General features: G+C 45.5%; 1 long non-coding RNA gene across 2 annotated transcripts; it reads left to right on the top strand.

Annotated features, from left to right (window-relative positions):
• Positions 1–57: 57 nt before the first annotated feature.
• On the top strand, positions 58–11,707 carry LOC104151362 (uncharacterized). Of its 2 annotated transcripts, none has more exons than XR_011141119.1 (6): positions 58–333; positions 3,466–3,553; positions 7,106–7,361; positions 7,474–7,514; positions 9,460–9,566; positions 10,023–11,707. It is a non-coding gene; the product is annotated as an uncharacterized lncRNA (long non-coding RNA). The 2 variants fall into 2 exon arrangements; XR_011141118.1 differs by having other exon boundaries at positions 70–333; positions 7,106–7,194.
• The last annotated feature ends 4,463 nt before the right edge of the window (positions 11,708–16,170 follow it).

The following is a 16,170-nucleotide window of genomic DNA, read 5'->3' as shown; positions in this document are numbered from 1 at the left end:
GGGGCGCCAGGGGTGTGCCGTGTGGCAGGCGGGCGGGGGGAGCCGAGGGGCGGGGGCAGGCGCTGGGTTGCTGTGAGGAAGGGAGGCAGCGAGAGGGGCCGGGCGGCAGCTCGCCGAGGGACCGGGGCGAAGTGCTGCGCCCGCCGCCGCCCGCCCGCCCGCTATCAGGGGCCTCCTCCCTCACGCTCGGCAGGCGCTCACCCGACTCCCGTTACCGTGGAAGCCGCGTTATCGCAGCCCTCTGCGAGGGCGAGCGGAGCCGTCAGGTTCCGGAGCGACGGCCTCGACCTGCACCCGTTCACCTCAGGGTCTGCTCGGTATTTTCGGTAAACGGTAATTAAAAGAGCACTCATTAAAAGCAGATCTGTCGTGCTCAGCTGGCACGGAGAGGCAGGGTCGGGGGTGTGCGGAGCACCGCAGCCGGTGCTTCAGGCACCGCTCCGCCGTGCGCAGCCGCCCCGAGGCAGCAGCCAGGCTGGGCAACGCCAGCTTCTCCTTTCGGGTGCGATATTTCTGGCTGTGGGGCAAACAACGGACTCTGGTAACCCCACGGAGCTGCGTTTCACCGGCCCCGCCGGAAGGCGGAGGAGGCAACAACCACCCGCCTCTCACGGCGGCTCCTCGTCTAACGCACCTCGTGGGGACGTTACCCGCCATTTACCCCTCAGCGCTTCCTCCCACCTGCCTCCCTCCGCTCCGGGCGAGCCCCTTCCGCTCTCAGTAGCCACCGGGGGCTTCCCGCCGGCCGTTGGAGGCCGGCCGAGCGCGGGCAGCCGCCGGCCGCACTTGGCAGACGCTCCCTGAGCCGCCGCGGTCACGCGGGCGGCGCGGAAAGGTGAGCCGAGAGCCCTCCCGCCGGGCGGGCGGGCCGCGCATGCGCGCTGCCGCGGGGGACGCCACGGCGGGCGCTGTGCGCACGTAGCGCCTTGCCAGGAGCGCAGGCCGCGCGGGGGACGCGCCCGCTCGCGCGCGGCGCGGCGCGACGTGACCTGACGTGACGTGACCGCGCAGGCGGCGGCTGCGCCGAGCACGCGGCCTGCGCCTCCCCGCGGGGGCAGCGGCGGCGCCTGGGGCCTTGCCGGGCCATCGCCGCCCTGTCAGGCAGTTTAGTCCCCCAATTTCTCCGATTTCCCAGTAAATAGGAGCCCGCTGAGCTGTCCGGGCCGTGGGGCGGGGAGGGGAGCGCGGCCAGGGGGCTCCAGAGCTGCCTGAGAGGGAGACGAAGGACACGCGGCAGCAGGCCGGGAGGAAAACCCTCCTCGAAGGCGCCGTCTAGCTTGCTCGAGGTGGTGTCAAAGGGCAAAAAAAATCCCCTTCCCGCTTCACCTGTCGACGCGTTTCTCCGCCGAGCCTTGCCACGGGCGTCGGGAACGCGGACAGCATTGACGGGGCCTTCCCTGGCCGTCGGGCTGGCCTGATGCTGCGGGGAGAGCCGGGCCCGCGCGCCGGGGTGCTGTGCTGCCTGTGCCGGGCGGCGGCTGGTTCGTGCAGAGACCGAAGACGAGACCCATCAGGCTGTTAGGACTCGGCCCTCGCACGTCTTACTGCAGGACAGGGGGGGGTTATCGACATACCTGCAAGATTTCCGCTCGCCACCAGCGCGCAAGGGGATTCCTGAAGCTAGCTTAACGTTTCAAGCAGCTTTCAGTACTGTTTCTGCTTATGATCAGGGATATAATTCAGAAGAATGTTGGCTGACTGAAGGAAAAAAATCTCATGCTCTCATAGTGACACGTATGGAAAGAAGTGAATCGGCATGAAACAGATGATAAAAATTAGGATGCCAGAGATCTGTGTAAAAATGTGTCTGGTACCTATGCTTGTGACCCCTTGCAGTGTGCAGGCGAGAAAATAAGACAGCAGTACTGCAAAACTGTGTACAGAGATTTAAAAGAATTACTAAACAATATACAACAAAATCTTCTAACCTGAAGGAAAAGAAAACAGGGAAAAGCTCTCACAAAAGCAGTCAGGATCATCTGCCAGCTTCCCAACCCTTGCCAGCGTATTCAGCTGCCTTTTGTCATCTCGATGCACAGAAATCATCTACCAGAATAGTCTGGCTCCTAACGTGCAGACTACACTGAACAGGAAGAAGCTCAGCACCTTTCCTGTCCACACCATACTGTCTGCACTGTTCACTGTGCAACCTTATTTCAGATAGCTGCTGCACAGCTGTTGCCTAAAAACCCATTTATTTTAGCATGAGCAAGACATTTTAAAATAGATACATTTTAGGCTGTGCTGTGATCAGACATGAGTACATCTTCAGGCCAAAAGGGCTGAAGCCTGTAATCAGTCCTCATGCAGAGTAGCACTTATGCACACAAGCGGGCCCACAGATTTTAATTGAACTATTTGAATAAGAGCTATTCAGCGTATAGGAGGGTTGCAGAATGTTGTCCACTATGTTTGTTCCTTGCCAAAAGATGTTGACTCCTATGAGTTCAGCAGAGAGGCAACAGTTTCCCTTTAAGAGAGTAGCCGTTCAGCTTGAAATAAGGGTTACACTTTACCTTTTTTACAGGATTGTGGTAAAACCACATACACATTGCACCCGATATTTTTACTAGTCCCTACCATTTTGCTTCAGGTATGCTAGTGTAATAGCTGTAGGACATTTCTGAAACAGATAGTGTTTCACAGCCATTTCACCCAGGTATCAAGAATGAGACAAGATACATGGAAGTAAAGAAAACGGCATTGTGATTGTAATTTAAGAGAATTTTATATCTGCTTGGAAGAAGAGTAAGTGACTCCATGAGTTACAAGACAGAAGAGAATGTGGTGTATTGATTGCGTCAGTAAAAAATTGCTCCAAGATTTTTCACTTGCTGCTTGAACTGTTGAAATTCTGCTGCACGAGGAGAGACAGTAACATCTTCAGTGTAAAACCTGTCCCTTTTCATTGAAATTTATGGGAGTTTTTCTGTTGACTTAACTGAAAGTAGACTTAGACACTGTTTGACATTGCTCCCTGTTATGGAATAACATGAAACTATGTATGCGTGGGTCTGTGTTGGCCATATAAGAAAGACAGTTCCCTTTGCCTGACCACGTGCAGAGGACATGTAGTAAAGAAAATGCAGAGACATACAGCTAGGGCAAAGCTTGTTCTCAGCTGCAGCCACAGTGATCTAGCACTATCTCAAGTTTTCAGAGCATCTATCATGTCTGTTAGGCTATGTGTCTACATATATCTTTAAACTGTGTTATACACAAGCTGTGTCAGAAAGCAAGATGAATGTGATAACGATTGCCATTGCTGGCTCTACTGTATATTGCTTAAGCCATTGCCCTCCCTTGCACCCCCTAAGACCCAAGCCCAACACATTTAACCTTTCCTGTGGTAAAAGACTCAATGTGATTCCACTTTCTCCTCTTATATATAGACTAAAGTATTTCTTTTGAAGGCAGTTTTAAGATGATGAAGCACAATTTTGCATTGGTGTTTGCACTCTCCAGGGCCTTGCACAACACACCCTTCCCTGTGCTGACGGAGTGCTTCAGGAAGGGACGGGCCTCTGAAGCCAGCTGTGGACTACGTGCATGAGTAAGTGTTACACAGTGCTGTTAAGGACTGCAAGATAGGACCTAGTACTGTCACAGAAACAGCTGATTTCTGTTCATGGTGGTTCTCTGCCTAGAGCATGAGGCATATTAGTTTGTTTAAACAAGGAGCATGTGCATAACCACAGAGACACATGTGCGTGCAGATCCAAACACAACAGACACACACAGGCACACACAGACACACACACGCACCCACCCCCCCCCCCAACACACACACACCCCTCCTACTGATGATATCCAAAGTAAATGTTTTATCCACGTGAGTTTAGAAGGGACACTGTGGATTCTCTCATACTGGACAAATGCTGACAAACATTTACCTGTCGATTTGCACTGAAGGAGCTATTTTACACAGTGTGCAACAGTATATTAGAGAACTTATAATAGTTTTACCAAGATTATTTCTGCTAGAGTGAATTCAGCTGAGTCTTTCTCAGGAGACACCATAAAAACTTCTAAAATCTCTAGAACGAATTTTTTTAATACCAGTAAGAACTAGGACTGGCTTTGGTAAGGTCAGTGTGGATGCACAGGTGTAAAAGAGATGTGAAAGAAGATCAGACTGAATTAGTTTAAGAACTGAAGGGCATACACATATGCCCAAAGGCTTTGCAGATTTGCGTCTCTAAATAGCTTTTTTCCATTTCGGCGAACATGCAGCAGGAACAGCTGAGTGCTGAAGAAACAGCTGGCCTTCAGTGATAAAGGGTGGCTGTCATCTCATGGTGAAGTTTAAAAACTTTTTATTTAGAAACAGAAGGGAGAGCCATCAGTAGCCACACCCCACAACCTGCACTGTCTGTGGTTTATTCACTGCCTACACTTTACGATGGGAGTGATAGTATTTACATTTTCAAATGATATAACTCAGTCCTTTTCCAAGAACTGGCAGTTGCCCTGTGGTGTGACATGACATGAGATCAGTGACATCGGAACTGCTGACTGTCCTGAACTGTAACGCAGGAAGAGTGCTAAAGCAAAGAATCCACAATTTGAGAAACTTCTTCATTCACTTTTCACCATGTACACCCTTAATGGAATAATTAGTCCTTACATGCTTTTCGGATTTGACACAGTGCAGCTACTGTATGTTTTTTTCTTTCATCTCTTTAAATTCCCTGCTATAGCTTATCCACATGTCAAGACCTGGGCCTCCTTCACTGCACCTTGGAGTCCATTCCCCTGTTTCCCTTGGGTGTTGCAAGGCTCAGTTAATTAGCAAAGAGCTCTAGTTCTCTTCCCACGCAGGAGAGGATCTGCACTCAGAGCTGCCACTGACAAGTTTCAGCTCCTCCGTCTCAAATCCCATTTAATTTCTCATCTAACCTGTGATTCAGATCAGATGAATCTTAGCTCTCCTTCCTAGATGTAGAAACCAGAACACCTGGAAGTTGAATAGAGCAGAGCTTCAGAGATAACAGTTTTGGCAGTGCCCAGGCCCAATTTGAGACCCTTTGGCTACATCTACACTACTAAGTAAAGCAGGGCCAAAGACCATTCTCCAGCCCTGAACTCAAATAGCAGACAGTCACTGCAGCTACTTGACCCTGGGTCTCCTCTGGGCTTGTAGTGGTGCACATGTAGCTTTCAGTCATAGCCTTTATTTTATGTGTGGTTTGTTTTTAATTTAGTTTAGTTTTGGGGGGGGGGGGGGGTTAAGTTCAAAATGTCTGAAGTAGATGTGCTGCAGCCCATCGGGGAGCTGCTTTCAGAGCCTAAAGCTAAGGTTATGTGGCATGAGGGTATTTGCGGTATTGTAGGGTACCAAGTTGCTGATACAGCGTTGAAGGACTCTGTAGGGTGGAGGGAGTCATGTCAGTGCAGTCTCATCTGTTATACCTTTCTGACGGGTCCTTGGCCTGTGATACTCCTTAAACTGTTCCCAGGCATTAACTTGGAGAATAGCCTGGTCCAAGGAACATGACAATAAATAAACAGTACAGATAATGTGGGGTCTTATGGACCTGCGTCACTCCCATGCATTTGGGGTGGTGGGCTCTGTATGTGATACTTACCAGCCTAGCTTGCTGCATGCTCTTGGTCAGTCATGTGCTGCACTGATTAAATCACTGGCTTTCCCACTGTCTCAAGTTTTTCGGGGGGATTTAGCTGGGGTTTATGAAATCCTATGGAACAGACATTCTTGAAAATCACATCTGAATAATGTTAGTACTTCAAACTGAATGCCAGTCTCTTCTGTCATTCATTTCTTGTTAATTCCTACAGCAATTATGAAAGACAATAGCTATATGTTATAGTCCTCCAAGAGCCGGGCTGAAGGAACCTTGAATCCCCCCTCCTCCAGCACTCCTCAACCAGTGAACTACTTGAAACAGCAAGTGAGACATGCAGTAGCCTGCCTTCAGGCTCTGGAGCCATTTCTGTGATGAGCATGAAATTATTCTTAGCTGACTGAAGTGAGACATAGATTTAAAAGCTTGAGAGACACTGTTTTACTCTATCTTCCCGCTCCGTGTCAACTCTACTTTACTTAAACCATGCTGACTATTTTGGATAGCCTCTTCCTAAAATTATCCTCTGATGAGGCTGTTCTCAAAGGACAGTGGTATCACTACTTCAATTTTAAAAGAAAAAAAAATGGAGTACTAGGTGAAACAGCTTGCTGGTGTCACTCAGCAAAGCCAGGGAAAGAGCTAGGATTGGGACTGGGTATCCGAGTTCCCAGTCCAGAGTTATTAGGCCTTACGATGCACTGTTAAGGACGGATTTATATGGTTTTTGATCTGAATCTCAGACATGTTGTGGCCTTACTACATTCCTCTGGCACATAAAAGTGGCCTTGTGTACATTTGTATTCCACTGAATTTCCACAAAGTCTACAAACTAGTGCAAGTACAAAGAGGCTTTGAAGAAACCATAACTCGGACCTACTTTGTGTTAGTGTTTCTTTGGGGGCATAGGCATCTGTCTGAAGTCACTGCTTGAATCAGCCGATGAGTTAAACATTTCTCCTTTAACCAGTAACGTTTGCAGTCAAGCCTTCTTGTTAGGTTGCTTTGATATGAGCACATCATATGGGAGTAAAACCATACTCTGCCTCACTGTTCAGATCTCACAGGCTGCCTTGATGCTTACCACCATTGTTGCAGTCCAGAACAGATACAGATACAGAGCAGGCTTGCATTCACGTATTAGCAAACAGAGATGAAATCAGTCTAACTTTCACAAGCAGAATGTCCATTTTAAGGGGAGAGGGAGGCAGCTGTAGGCTTTTTAAATAAAAACTTTCCATCAGTACTAACACAACCTAAATGGCGTCTATCCTATGAACATATAAAATAATATTTTCTTACCCAACGTACCTGTTTACCATGCATCTGTGAGAGATGTCTACCAAGTTTACAGGAAGAAGCCCCACACATTTGTATGGCTGTTAGGTCTAAAAAGAAAAATAGGTAAGGAAGAGCGACTTCAAGTGTCATATGGAGGCAGACAATCGCAGTTGTTAGCTGGCATTACATTTATTTATTTATTTATTCATCTATCTATCTATCTGTAATATTTATTGCAGATGAGGAACTGAGAAGAGAAAAAGCTGAAAAGAATGTGAACATAGAGATCGCTCACCAGGATACCCATGCATCCAAAATCCGTTGAGTTGTAAGTTGGGTAAATCAGATTTTGAGACGAGAAGGAAAATATTGGTGGACCTCCAATTACTTTTCACACAGCTATTTTCAGGAGCCATGATATGTGCATACATATATGAGAAAACAGTTTTTTGTTCATCAGAGGACAGTTATCCATAATATATTCACAGGCCTGCAGTAAGTATGTAAGCAAATTGTTGTGTTTTTATTCCCAGTAGGGAAAAATTAATGACTAATGTGGCAGATGCAAAACTACTATAGGTAACAGAATTCTGTTACTTACTTGCAGGAGCCGTGAGCAGATCCAGGCAAGCCTCCCACTGGAAGTGTGTAGGTGTCTACCATAATTATAATAATACTGTGCATTTCTGTAGTGTCCAACTTGTGCATTTTAGATTGCGAGGTCAAGATTTGCCAGTTTAGATCCTTAGTGGATAGCAGTAATTAAGTAAGTAAAATGCTATTCAGCTGAATGAAAGGGCAATCAGTATTGATCCTAAACCTCATACTGCTAGTATAATTGGGCCAGTATTAGTGTGGTGGAGATAAGAGACGTGGTACATCAGTACACACATTCGAGAGAAGATCAAAACTGCCCAGGTGGTAAGTAACCTGGACAATTGCCTGCAGCACCTAAAATTAGAGATCAGCATAAAGGCTTGGCAGATAAACAGTCAGCAGATGCTGCCTTATCTCTCTATTTGCTTTGGAAGTTTGGGACTGACCCAAAACATGTTGAAATCAATTTGTATTTTCCCCTTTATTTCAATAGGCTACACACCAAGCTCTGATCAGTTGTGGGCCTAATTAAATGATTTTACTCAGTGCGAGCTAATTGTCCCTATGGAGGACTGAAACGGAATGCTAAATGAGCAGTCTCTAAGAAGTGTGTTTGTAACGTATGGTTTAGAATAAAAAATTATGGGCTTAGTTTGACAATTTCCCCACTCTCTTTTACTGATGTAACTACTGAAACGAAGTGAAGAGCCAGGCAAAATGGATGTTAACAAGCTCCCTTCCTTATGCAAAAAGGCTAATGCAAGCAGGAAATCGCCAGCTTTCAGTGTCCAAGAGAGAAGAGAGACAATGCATTTAAATTGCATCAAGGAGGTCAGATATTGGCAAAATGGTCTAACAATAAGGACAGCGAAGCACTGGGAGAGGTTCCATGAGGGGGTTGTGGGAGTTCCAGCATGAGAAGTCTGTGAGAAGACCTTCGCCAGGCATTTGCTGGGAGGGATATGGTTGCTGCAGTCGTGGGCAGGGGAGGGAGCGTCCGGCCTCCAGAGGTGCATCCAGACACCTGCTGCCGCACTCTTGTCTGTGACAGGAAGGAGTTTTCCACCAGTCTAGTGAAAAACGCAAGGTACAGGGCAAAGGAAAATTCAGTCCTGTCACCAGAAGGTGATATTTGCTGGTCTTGAACAAACAGCAAAGGCTGTAACATGAAAACATGAAATCTGCAGTAATTAATTACATAATGGGAAATCAATCATGCTAATGAGCCTGTAAGTGTTGACAGACTCTAACCATTGCTGTGAGAATGGCATTGATTTAGTAAATATTTTTTTCAGAGGTTGGGGATGGAAGGTTGCATAAGTCTGGTCAATAAAGATAGTATTTGGTAGTTTGCTGTAATAATTTACTACTAAAGATTCAAGCTGATTGTTGGTCTAATGCTCTTATTTGAGACAGTGAGTTCCAGCAAAGGGGAGATCTTTGCTAAACAACCCAAAAACAATTCTGCAAGGAGGGGTGGAGGGGAAAAGGAAGAGCCTCCAAAAAGCACAAACTTGCTCGAGGCAACCTTGCATGCAAAAAGATTGTCCAGGCCGCTGTGTCTGTTTGGGGGCAGAACAAAGCATGCTGTATGGCACAGTGGTTAGGAGCTAGAGTTATGGGACCCACACAGCATTACATATGCCAAATTTGGTGTTTGCAAAATGCAAAAATTAAAAAGGGTAATCTTCATCCTCAGGCAGATGTTTATCATGCAAGTGTCACGTAGAGTGCCAAGTCCTTTATGTCAATGCACCAATTTTAGCTTTGGGGGAAAAGTCTTGTAGCAAGGTGCAAGTGACATGGAGAAAAGAGGAGGAGAACAGGAGAATTTAACCTGCTTAGTTTATTCGTTTTCTTTCCAGGTTTCTGCAGGTTTATTTTCTTGCTTTTTATTTGGCTCTGTGTCTCTGATCCCGTCTGTCCTGTTTTTGTTTGCCTGCCTTTGTTGCCGGTTGTTTCACGCTGGTTCCATTCCTCTCCTTTTGTGTGACAGATTCTTTGCTTGAGCCATGTCCAAGGTGTCAGACTCCCTACAGTTACAGTACGGCGACTTGATACTGAGGACACAGCTTCCTGCTTCTCTGACAGTGGCTTCATTGTGTAAGTGAGCGTATGTTTTACCAGCCCATAAAAAAAGAATTTCAGGGCATTACTTAATGGATTGTCCTTTTTCTAACCAGTCAGGACACTGGCAGCTCTTCACATATTCTTTATTATTGCTATTTGTGATCCCCTAGTATCTACAGGCCCCTAAAAGACCAAGGACCCTCTATTCCATATATTCCGTACACAGTAAGAGAGCATTTTTGTCTGAAGAGCTTACAGTCAGAACAGAGAAGACACACAGAGGAGACAGAGGTATGAGGAAGACATTATTAATACACGTTCAATATACAGAGGAAAGCAGAAACGGAGAAATCCTCAGGTCTCATTACTAGGGCTGAACTTGGATACCTCAAGTTGCAGTTCAGGGCTTTAATCACAAAATAATCCTTCTTCTCTTCACTGGAATCAATGTAACACAGGGATGGACTTTCACTTGCGTGTCATTTTCAGGTGTGCTAAGCATTGTAATAAGTGGACCTGCATCACAGAATCACAGAATGGATGAGGTTGGAAGGGACCTCTGGAGATCATCTAGTCCAATCCCCTTGCTCACACAAGGTCACCTAGAGCACGTTGCCCAGGACTGTGTCCAGATGACTTTTGAATATCTCCGAGGAAGGAGACTCCACAACCTCTCTGGACAATCTGCTTCGGGGCTCTGTCACCCTCACACTGGTGAGTGTGTGCCACCATCTTGTCCCAATGGGACTGAGTCAGTGCTGGGATACTCTGGCCATACTGTGAAGGTCAACAGTGGGTGAGTGAAGCACTACTGCAATGGACTGTGTCTGGTGGGGGACAAAGCCCCCAGCAGACAGCAGGTTTTTGGTCCACACTAACTTGCTATGATGCAAGGTGAACTTATTCCAAAAAGCTACTATGATGACTAGCAGCAGACCATACTGGAAGTCTATCTTGACAACAATAGAAAAAACATACCTTATGACTCATTCTTCTGTTTACAGGCCTGCTTTTGCTTCCTAAATTAAGATATATGCTTTACATTAGACTGATAATATGATGGCTTAATGAAGAGGAGGTAGGAAGTAATACATTAGTGTGACATCTGTTTTAATTATTTGCTTGTACCTTTGACATCTAATCAAGTACATTAAACTACACAAAATGCACATGAGGGCTCTCTGTGGAGTATCTGTTTGTTTTGCTTTTTAAAACTCTGCTTACCTGTAGAGCCTACTATTTATTGTATGATGCTTTATGCCACTTGGGCACTATGCTTAATCAGATTTGTAAATTAATTCTTTCATGGAGTTTTACTTTGTGTGCTCAGAAGGCATTACAGGTGTTCATGACATGCTTCAAAACACACACTGGTTACATTAGTCATCCACTCAGCATAATACTTTTATGGAGAACACTTTAGGTTAAAACAAAATTTCCTTTCATCCAGATTCTTTCCCCCACTTTTGAGCACCACAGTTATGTTACATGTTAGTAAACAGCTACGTGACACACAAAGGCTGTAATTGTAATTTTTTTTTTTTTTTTGCTGGAGGAAAAAGCTAAAGTTCATTTCTTGAAATATCTATAAATTTTATGATTATTCTATTGAAAGTATTTACATACAGGAACTTTGCCTTCTGACAGCTGGAAAGCTGTTTTTTAGAATCAGCACTGCTGAATCATGACATGCCTTATGCCTGCTTTCCATTTCCCAGCTCTGCAATCTCAGCCCGTGGTATGGAAGGGTGCAAAGCCAGGGACAGATAGGAATGGGAAGCTTTGATGGGGAGTTCCAAACAATTCTTTAGTGCTGCCCACATCTTCAGTGACAGACTGTCTTACACACCCACCTCATGCGCCGTGTCCCTTCCTTTTCAAGTTGTTTGAAACACTTACTAGTTAACAAAACACTTCTGTGGCAAAAATGGCAATGCAGGAAAAGAAGATACCTAACAGAAGATGTAGCTGATGTCGATGAAGAGGAGGAGATGCCCATTGGCAAGCGGGGAGGACTGCTGTGGTCACTGAACCACAGTTTGAGAACTACAGTGACAGCAAGCTGCGAAACCTGACCTTAGGAGAGATACTTCCAGTAGTCTGAGAAAAATGTTCCCAAGCCAAAAATCTCTCTTCATTATATTGGAAACTCACCCTTATACCCTCCAGGCAATCCTGTGTACTCCTCCTTGCCCCCCCACCCCCACCCCCCAAACACACATACAAACGTACAGTCTCTCAGGCCCTTTGAGTTTCACAGGAAACAAGTAAATGAATCTCAGCTCTCAGTTTCCTAATTATGAAAAAGCATAGAACTGGACTTCCAGAGGCTCAAAAATGCTGAAGTGTCTGCAAAAAAAAAGGCCAAGAGAAGACCTGAAACCAAATGGGGATTTCACATGGCTGATGGAGATCTCACAGATATTTCAAAGAGCTGTGGTGCTCTCACAGAATTGGTGTCCAATCACTTAGTGTTGTGTTTGTTTCCCATAATAGGTGTATAGTGAAGCAAGCTGTATCTTTGAGGAAGGATGCAGTGGCAGAAGAATCTCTCGCCTGAAAGACCAATCCGTGATCCTGAAAAGAGAAACCATCATGTTGAATCGCTGCAGGGAGGAACTTGCTCAACACAACAGGAAGGAACCTGGTTCTAACACGCTGCTCTCCGACGAGAGCTTGGGGATTTCTAGACATTTTTGCTCAAACCACTTCTTCTTTCTCATTCCCTGGATCTGTGCCTACTTCAGTGCTGTGGGTTAATGAGACACCCCCAAGACTTTACCCTGTCTACACCAGTGCAGGCAGCATGGGCAGGAATGCTGTGTGTGCTGCCTACAAGAATTAGGAATATTTGTGACTTCTAATAACTGCTAGCTTTGTGGAATTTACGTTGTCATTTTGTGGCCTGCAAGATGGCCTGTGCCTGGACTAAGGACACAGTGCCATGGCTCTGCTCAGAAGAGGCATTGAAGGAAGTGGTGCTTTTTTCCAGGATGGGAACTTGTTTTCCCCCTCCCTGCAGGCTGCAATGACACATCAAATACAATTGCCCAGGGACTGTTTTCTGGTCTAGAGGCCAAATGGCCCAGCCAGGTTTGCATCCAATAGACCTAAACCCTCCTTCACCTCCTAATACAGGGTGGCTTCATCGAAGTGGCCAGCTGGGAACAGTCCCAGGCAACTCGTACTCAGCAAGATGCATTCAAGACCTGTGCAACATCTTCTCTGTTCTGCTCTGGTGCCTGCAACTGCAATAAATGCCTGGAATGGAGTGCCAACAAGAAGCTATACCCATGGGCAGCCGTACCCATGCCATGGCTACCCCGCCTCCGAGTGCCGCAGTCACTGCCCCATGTCACCACCTTTTGCCCTGGCTGTCGGGGCACTTCTTCATAGTCCTTGGACACATGGGGAGGCTGAGCACATCTGATCGTCACAGCTGCTCTTGCCCCTTCTCCCTGGTTTCACATATTCTCGCTCAAATCCTTTCTTGCTTGCCAGTGGGTACACTGCACATGATTTAACCTGTTCCAAATGTTTCTTACTTAGGAAACAATTTTGGGAAACAGGAGAATTATCCACCGAAACGTACATTGAGAGTCAGGTGGGCTGGTGGGCGAGTGGAGCCCATCAGAGGGTGCCCGCTCACCGCTCCCTTTAGCTGGCAGTGCTATAGCTCATTGTAATGGTATCTACAGAGTCCTTGTTTTCTCCCACTTCCCACATCACACCAGCCTGTAAGTGTCTAACTATAGCTTCTCTCTTGCGCTTTCCCTGCTAAGACTTTTTGTATTTTTTTCCTTTCCCTTGTGGCACAGTGGAATGACGTGAAGTGCATTTTATTCTGAAGGAAGCAGGACTCCCCCATTCTGGTGAGTTCTGGGAACAAGTGCCACGGTTTTAGGCCAGGTGCCAAGATACGCATGTCACTCACAGGCACAACTCACATTTGTTTCCTTAACAGTTCCTTTGTGTGCTGGAACACCGTCAAGGTCACAGAGAGAGGGGAAGTTCATCAGGCACTGTGGACCAGGCCTGCAGATGGTTGAATTTTTTAGGACATAACCATGAGCCGTGGAAAGCTGACTCTGGCAGCAGAACATGGGCAGGACTTTCTCTCTACGGTCTGTGCTGTTGTCTTCACAGCAAAGTGTTCAGGTCCTGTAGGTTAATACTAATCTCTCCATTTTATACATGGGAAAACTGAGCTTGAATGCCGTGTTGAAAGTCAGAAACGTCATCAGGACTTGAGTACCTTCACTCTCAGAGCCATCCTTGAACTGCAAAACCACAGTGGGCTGGATCAGTAGCTAACGTAAATCTGATAGAGCTGTGTTATCTGCAGTGTGGTTGTACTGGTTTGTCCTGGATGGGGATCTGCCCACTCCATACTAGTCCACCCTCAACCCCACAGTTCATTTTCTCCCTTTTCACCACACGCAACAAATCTGCCCCTCATATGCAGATACAGCAGTGAGAGTACAAACAGGCCATGTTATTTTTTCAAATCAAAATTTGAATGTGAACACTTTTAAATATCAGCAACGCTTAGACCAGAGGTTTCCACTCAGGATCATCTCTATTCGAACTCTTCTTCACATTAGCCAGAATAAGCCCAAGTGCCTTACCTCCACCAGCCCCAAGCCTCCCTCTCTCTTCCCATGCATAGAGTAGACTGTGAAAGTGGTGTCTTTATTGCTTTCCAGTCCCTGCTTTATCCAAGAGGATATTTATTTTCTGTAAAGGAAAATACAGTCATATGTCATGCTAGAGGAAAACAACATAGGTGTACACAGGGCCAAAATGATTTCTGATATGAGTCTATGGAGAAGTGTCAGCAGACCTGAACTTGGCTCATCAAACCAAACACTGATTTAGATACCCATCACTAGTGGACAGTTTTAGGGGACTAATGGAGGGATGGAAGGATGTGAGTGTTCAGTTTTGTTCATGACCTCCTGTGTCACACGAGCAAGTCACAGTTTTAGTGAGATTTGGTTTCCCCATATAGAAAATGGGACGCTAACACTGACCAGTTTGAGCCTCTGGATGAAAATAATAAGGATGCTACACACTTTTAGTGATCTACTATTGCAGCTCACTGAATGGTGCCACATGGCATCACTGCATGATGCTCCTCTTGCACATTTGTCATTGCAATGAAATTTAGTTCCTCCAAAATGCTATATAAACTGAGGCTGTAAAGGCTGTCCTATATTACTGTGAGAATCAGCAATTAATGACAGCATTAGATAGATAAGGCAGATGGGCTTTTCAGGCGGGAGGCTCTTTATCATTCCAGCCTAACGGTGGCCTTAGGGAGTGATTTGGAGAGTCACAGACCAAAGTCTCTGGACTCCACTGGCCTACTTCCGAATATTCCTCGTCACGTGCAATCACTCAATTGTACGTATTATGGAATTGTTAACAGTGCACGTTTCAGCCTGAAATTGCCCCTTTGTTTTCCCCTTATCATATTACATATAGCAAACAGTTTGAGCCAGGTACAACTTTTTATTTTAGCTATATCTCATAACAAAAGATTTCTAAGCCTGGTTACTTTTTTCCTATATTGGGAATATTCATTCAGTAATTACCTTTGCCAAATAAGATGTAGTGCAAGCAGGTGTTACAGCCTTACTTTCAGCCGTATGGAAAATACATTTCATTTCTGACAGCAATCCTGCTGTTTCAGTAGAAGGCTACCCCATGCAGAGATAGGCTGGTTAGATCAAACTGTACTAATTGCAGAGTGATTTTGAAATCTGTTCCACTTGCAAACAGAATGAATCTAACGCGTTGTAACATTGAATTAACAAAGGTCACATTTCATAAATATTACAGAACAATTTTCATAGATAATGCAGCAGCCTAGTTAATGATTAGAGTAGTAAACTTCTGACGTAAAGCCATCAAGAATAAGGGACGTATTTTTACAGCTTCCATTACTATTGCCCTAGGAATCTTAACCAAAGCCTACAGAAATTACTAGGGTCCAAAATATCTTTAAAATCTACCCCATCAAACTATTCAACTATCAAACTATTTCTACTCTTTCCAATGGCTTTTGGATAATAACAGCAAAAACTACAAAATTTAAGACATTTTAGAATATCAGTCAGCTTCCCAACTGGGAAATAAGCATGTTGGTTTCAATCCAGTTTTTCTGGATTCTACTGTCAAAAAAGCAGCCTCCAGAACTGGTAGGAGCTGGCATAGCTCAGGCTAAGTAGAGATGTAATTCTCCTTCTTGCTCTGACCACTGGAGCTACCAGATCAGGGCAGAAAATTTTAGTAACAACGATCTTGGTCTTGTCATAGGACTGACTCTAGAGTTTGGTACCTCTTGTGGGACTGGGTCTGACACCATTTCTTATATTGAATGGTATTCTACCTTAGCAGCAGTAATGTCTATGGGATTACCTCTATAGTGAGGTATTATATCTAAGAGAAGGTGATGGAACCAAATCCTGTGTGAGTTCACATTACTCAGAGAGGTAAAAACAGAAATCTTGGGCCCATATATAAACAGTGGACTTAAAACCAAAGAACATAATTGTCCAGGATTTAATTAGGCATGTTTTATATCCACTAGCTGCACATATTTCTCAGTAGAGTTTTATCTGCTGTGAGCCAT

Source organism: Struthio camelus, chromosome 4, assembly GCF_040807025.1.
Source record: "Struthio camelus isolate bStrCam1 chromosome 4, bStrCam1.hap1, whole genome shotgun sequence".
Lineage (NCBI taxonomy): Eukaryota > Metazoa > Chordata > Aves > Struthioniformes > Struthionidae > Struthio > Struthio camelus.
The sequence above is the reverse complement of the archived record's forward strand: the minus strand, read 5'-3'. Positions and strand labels throughout refer to the sequence as shown.